A 6,828-nucleotide genomic window follows, 5' to 3' on the forward strand; every position below is an offset into this window, starting at 1 on the left:
AATTTTCACTTGAAGATGCATTTTGAAAATTTTCGAAAATTTGAAAAACTAGAAAAAACTATTTTTCAAAATTTTCACTCAGATCACTCACAAAACTTCAAAAACAACCCAAACTGAAATTTATATCCAAACACAACTTTAAATTTCAAATACCATTTTCACTTGAAAAAAATTTTCACCATTTTTTCGAATTTTACAATTCTTTATGTCCAAACGCCTACTTAATCTTTTGAAAAAGAAAAGATTACCACCACAGTGTCGGTATCTATAGCTCCAGAGTGTTGAACTTGGATAAAACAAACACAAGTGCTACAACTAGTGTGATCATAAATTCCAAACCCTTATGGTAGGCTGTCTACAACACACCCCTTGGGGTGCCGACCCTTCCCCAACCCGTGAATACAGGATGGTTTGTGCATCGGACTATCTTTTCAGGAACTTACAAAACGATATGGCTTTTGCCCTCTGATTCTAACATAAGTGAGCAGAAAGCTCTCGCTTAAAACGAAACTACTGATCAAAATATGCGCCAGGACATAGCAAGTTTATTTAAACAAAGATCATCACCTAAAAGATTCCTCAGCTCAGCCTGCTAGTTTCATGCCAACATAAGCTGTGACAATTAGTCCCTTCGGCGACATCCAATGAACTGAATTGGAACGATACACAGAAGATTAGCACGACACATACGCAAGAATAACATGTCAATATGCTGGTCAAAATTGCATTACATCAACATCAGAGAGGAGAGAACTGTCAAGATGACCAAAAATTTACACATAACATTGAAATAAAAAAAAAACATAAACACTCATGTCACCACAAATAGAAACAAACCGTGATGCAGGTCATAATACCTCCTAATATACAAAGCCTGTCTAACCTGCTTTCATTTCTCATCTTTTCCTCCCTTAGCTCACTTGTGAGTACAGTTGACATGATTTGAGCACCTCGTTATAATTCGTGCTCCGATTGCAGCTCAATGCTTCCTTGAGAACAAGCAAACTGTTTCTACCATCTACATGAGCACCTTCCATATCTCCCAATTGCATGCTTACTTCTGTCAGTTTGAGAGTAGTCGCGACACCTCCCTCTTCTGTATAGATCACTCTGAATTTCATGAGGAGGATACACTCCACAGCTTGACAAGGAAGAATGTCTTTAGCAGGAAGAACTGAACCGAAACGTAGCACAAAATCCTTATCTGTTGGCCAATGTCTTTGCCCGCCAAGGGAACTCCAGCTTGAGAGATTAGCAGCCTGCTTTATTTTTGTATTCACAACAATCCAACTGAGCCGTATTCCGTCCTGGAGCTCTTGCCAGAGCTTACCATCTTTCTTCTCTTTCTCCATACATGTAATTGGAGGCAATCCGTCTGAAGCTGATAGAGTGACTTCCCCCGCGTGTTCGTCATCTCTAGTCGAGTACGTGAAAAGATCGATTCGAAATGGACAGCTGTAAAACCAACGTGGAAACCCGTTTGCATTAGGAATGCCCCAAAGAACTTTTGAGCATATTGTTTTATCTTTGTATCGTACATCCACGATAGAGACAAAATCTGATGGAGCAACAATTTCAAATTCATCCATGTCACCATAGTATTCAGCTTCAGTCAATTCTTCAGGATACTCGAGATACTCGTTCCATCGAAATTCAGGCACTTCTTTGTTCACAATAAGGGAAGCAATCAGAATAGAATTTTTTAAATCCACCAATAGAAGATATTAAACTTTTGACGTCATCCCTGTTGGTTGAAGGCCACATAGAAGAGCATACATTTTCCCATAGCTTCTCTTCCTTGGAAATCGAGGAGAAGGCTTCACAGGCACAGGCAGCACTAGCCAAAGTTGCACCATCAAGACGCCTAAGTATGTCGTAGAATAGATCACTACTTAAGGATCCCATGCTTTCAGTACATGCAACTGATGTAGCCATAATTTGTCAGGTCATCTGAAAGGAAACCGGAAAAAGAAGATTAAGCAGATTAACAAAAGGCATGTGTTCTTATAGAATGACCAGGAAATAGTAGTAAGTGTCTCAATGCCTCAAGTTGCAAATCCCAGCTCATACGTCCAAAGTCACAGACACCTCCCACTTGAAATAATAGATGTTTCAAATCTGGGCTCATATTTCTAACGTGACATACACCTCCAATTGAAGTAATCAACATAGAAGTTTACAATTTTGCCTCATGTTTCTACTACATATATAAAAAATGCTCTATTTTTTTCACTTATCAATTAGAAGTAGATGATGCAACTTAGCAGAAACTCAAGATAGAGCAACTAAAGAAGGATTTTGTGAACGTTCTGTAAATCTGGGAAGCCACGCCACTTCTTCAGAATCTAGAATAATGTAGTTTCACCGGTTTTACTTTAGGTCCAACTTTGGAAACAGGAACTACGTCTGGTTCCACAAAATTTTAGATTTCTTACCTCTTTCTTCTTGCGCCAATCGATGTTCATATTCTTGAAAAGATATCTCTTGATACTAAACAGTAGAATAACATGTGACTGACTCTCTTCTATGCTTTTCCGATGACCTTAGTTCTTAAAAATGCAAAACCATAGTTGTCGGAATCTTATCATACACAATAGTTATCCCACACTATAGTCCGATACAAGCACCCATCATTGTGAATCTTATGGCAATGCCTATAAATGTGTGAATCTCATATGTATCTTACAATTCTGACATTATCCTATTATATATATATATATATATTTATATATATATATATATATATATATATATATGATTTGAGTGATTCTGGATTTTCTTGAGCAACATCATGGTGGCTCATTATGTGACAATGTTGACATTAATAATAAGAAGGCCAATATATTAAGTTCAATGCTTTTTTGGCTCGTTTCTCATAATTTCCACTTTTATACTATTATATCTTGACCTTGACCACATTAATCTTTCCCAAAACGGTATATTCCATATTTTAGGCGGGTTATCAATAAGGAATGGTTGTTTATTGACAAATTTCAATTTCTTTTTTCGTTCTGTCCTTCATCTTATAATACCTTATCATACAATACAAAACAAGATTGACAGCTATAGTTTTGTCAAACAACTGATACACCATATGTTACACATCAGATCCATGGAAATTCCAGTATTGGCACTTTCTTTTTACCTTTTCAAAAGAAAAGTAGACTTCTGTGCTTTTTACCATCCAGTGCAATAATCTTTATGCCTTTGCAGTCACAAAATTATAACCATCCTAGCATCTTTTCTCAGCCACAAAACGCAAAAGACTTTTATGGTCAAGCATTGTTGATTTCTAAAAGCAGTATATTAGCGAACAGTTATGCCCTTCAGAGTAGAGGAAGCTTTCCTATGCTCACTAATGCAATTATATCAGAAAGGTTATCTCTAACTAATACCTACAAGTTAGTACACACAAATGACAATTGCAGTTTAATTGACCATGTGACTGGTATCCAACTCCTTTTTTGGCATAAGGATGTAAGATACACGAGCTTGCAATTCAGACTCATCCTGCTTCTAGAGTAACATTGCCAATTATGTACAAGGTTATCTCTATTTTAATACCCAATAATACTTGACCGAATGTTAACTGATATAAATGATGCTGCACTTATCGTCACGGAGATCCAATTCCGTGCATATCCCCTAGATGTTATAAGTACGGGAGAAATTTCATGCTACAACTCAAGTCGAGTATAGTACAATGTTTTCATGGTTCACACTTTACTCGGGGAAAAACTGATTGTTTAGTTGTATTATGTTTTGAGTTCTCTTGGACAGCTAGCAACACTTGGAACCTCCTAAGAACTTAAAACTTGGATGACAACTGGCTATAAATTTGATCATAAGTGACATAATTTCCAGGCTTATGGCTGGTTCAAAAAGTCATTAGATTTCCCAAATCTTAGCCAGGCGATCTTAGTTTTCAAGAACATTCATCAGCTACATCAAGTGGTAATATGTGTCGATTTCATTTGACACAACCAAATGAAGGAAGATCAAATTATGAAGTACAACTAGGAAGGAATTTTATAGCCAGAGATTTCAGGATGTTGTATGCCAATTAGAGCTGTCAATATGGGTCGGGCCAGGCTAGCCCAGCCCAGCCCACATTGGCTTTAGTAATTGACGGGCTGGGCTAGCCCACCATTTTGATGGGCCTTATAATAGTCAGTCCACCCCAGTCCTATGTGGGCCACGGGCTCCCACGGGCCGGCCCGACATTTTTAAAAATATAATTTTATATTTTTTCTTTAAGTTCTGACCTAAAAAAGATAATTATTCAAAAGTTAAAAATATCTTATTAGAAAAAATTCACAACACGTAATAACTTTTTAATAACTTTTTATATTGTTCCAATATATCCAATAAACACTAAAAAAAAAAAAGTAAAAGATAAGACTATATTTCATTCACTAAAAGTCAAAACTTAAAACAAACTATTAAAGAGAACGTTCATGATGCTTATGAGATATCCAACACATCATCTTCATCAAACACATTTGAATCCACTTGTGACAGGGTTGTCTTAACATCTTCAATTGCATCTACATCTACAATTCATATGCAATATTAATTAGTTAAATATTAAGAATAATAATTTTAAAAATTAATAATATTTAAATTCACATAAAAAAATATTACCAGTTTGAGTTTGGGAAAAGCTGTGTAGCCAATTTCGAATAGTAATAAGTGTTTGGACATTTTGATAATAAATGCAACTTCTGTACTTTGTAAGAACACGCCACCAATGCTAAATATTGATTCCGATGCTTCAATGGTAATAGGAATACTAAGTACATCACACACTATCATTGAAAGATCAAGATATTTTCTAGAATGGTTCTTCCAATACATGACAACATCCATCTCTTGAAACTTCTCAAGATCAAGTTTTGGTTCCTCTTAGTAAAGATCCAATATTGACTTTCCATCTCTAGAGGTAGTATACTTTTTATTTTTATATATTTTAAATAAATATTTTATTAGGCCCACGGGCCGGCCCAGCCCAGCCTCAATCAAGCCTCGCGAGCCACGGGCTTACTCGGGTCGGGCTTAAAAGCCTCGTTTTTAAATGGGCTCCAAAAATTCTAGCTCAACCCTGCTAAATCACAGGCTGGGCTGGGCTGGCCGCTGGCCCAACGGGCCAAGCCCATATTGACGGCTCTAATGCTAAGTCGCTAAAAGCTGAGTACACCCAAGTTCCCAACACAATTTTGTCCACTTCCATTTTTTTTTCTCTTTTTTTCCTTTTATATTATTAGTACTATCACAAGCTCTTCTTGAATAGTTTGTGTAAAACTGAATGGGCAGATTGTCACATACTATATTTTTCTATTCTAACTAGAAAATGGTTTCCTAACTAACTACTACTCCTAATTAAGCCAAAACCACTAGAGAAGTTGAAGTCATGATATAATTCAACATTTGTATGAGGATCATATTAAGCTACATATACTCCTATTAACAAGGGGTATAAATTAACAGCTGCAAGAAATAAACTTCCTTTTGCATAAAAAGTTTTGAGTAGATTTTTTTTCCTCATCAAAAGAAAAATCTACTCAAAATTTTTTATGCAAAAGGAAGTTTAAGTGCAGCATTTGGAAGCATAAGGACCCTTCTTAGTGCTCAACATCAAAAGAAAAGCCAAGAAATATTCTACACAAGGAAAGAAAAAATTGAAACTTTGAACCAAATTCCTTATCAAATATAATGCCTTTATGAGACAACTACATATCATATCACAAGAAAAAAGCACCAAAACATGAAAAGAAAAAACTAAGAAAATCCAGAAAAAGAAGAGTAATCAACAAACCTGGGAAGTGGGAAGCTCACCAGACTGCTGGTTCTGCTAGAAATATAAGTGAAAAAGAAAAAATCTTGAGCATCTATCCAATTCTGTCAAGTTGGGTAGTAGTAGTACTACTCAAAAATTTAATTCAAGAAAAAAGAGATAATTTGTAATTGAAGAGAAACGGGCAAGAGAGGTTGAGGAGTCACTTTCTTTAAAGCGTAAGAAAGATTTTTATATATTTGATTGTGGATGATAATCCAATGTATTAATGAATCTCAAAAGTTTTATTGAACACGAAATAATCATGCACTCTCTTCATATGAACATTCAATAACTTCACTGTTCTGCCACGTATTTACTCATCAACAACAACACCTATTTGGACCCCACCGACGAATTTTACTATGTAAGCCCTTGAATTATTCAGACATTAAGTTTTGAAATTTTCTACGACAAATAACAACCGTTTATAGTTAAGGCTATTAATCGTAGTATTAAAGAAAAGGGACGAATATTAATTGTATTGACTCTCAAAGCATAATAAATTAAAAAAGCTATTATTTTCTAAAATTAGAAAGTAATGCCACAGGAAACTGCTATAAATAGATGTTTTAAAAAAATCCTATTTAATACTTTGCTAAGAATAATTCTCCATCTACTACCTTGAGGTTTGCTATGAGTAATTAATTGCCATGTTGAGGATTAATATCTCTTGTGATACTAGCTAATAAAAGTGAAAGTTTTATTTTCTGTGAAATAAATATTAAGTATGTTTTTGAAAATATTTAATCCCGAATTGGAATATTAAATTTGATTAAATAATAACAATATATCGAATTTGTAATATCTTACCATCCCCACATCTTCATTTGTAATTATCCGATATACAAAAGATATTTTCCTACAAGGAGCCTACACGGATCACAAAATTGAGCATCAATATTATTTAAAAAATTAAGAAAAAGTGAAACTTGCATTAGCAATAATTTAAAAGCCCCAAATTACTGCACCTTATTCCAATATTCATCCTATTA

The 6,828-nt window shown here is 34.9% G+C and overlaps 1 pseudogene; it reads right to left on the reverse strand.

Annotated features, from left to right (window-relative positions):
* Positions 1–697: 697 nt before the first annotated feature.
* Positions 698–6,050, reverse strand: LOC109210605 (annotated as a pseudogene).
* Between the last annotated feature and the right edge of the window lie 778 nt (positions 6,051–6,828).

The sequence above is a fragment of the Nicotiana attenuata genome, unplaced genomic scaffold (assembly GCF_001879085.1).
Source record: "Nicotiana attenuata strain UT unplaced genomic scaffold, NIATTr2, whole genome shotgun sequence".
NCBI lineage: Eukaryota > Viridiplantae > Streptophyta > Magnoliopsida > Solanales > Solanaceae > Nicotiana > Nicotiana attenuata.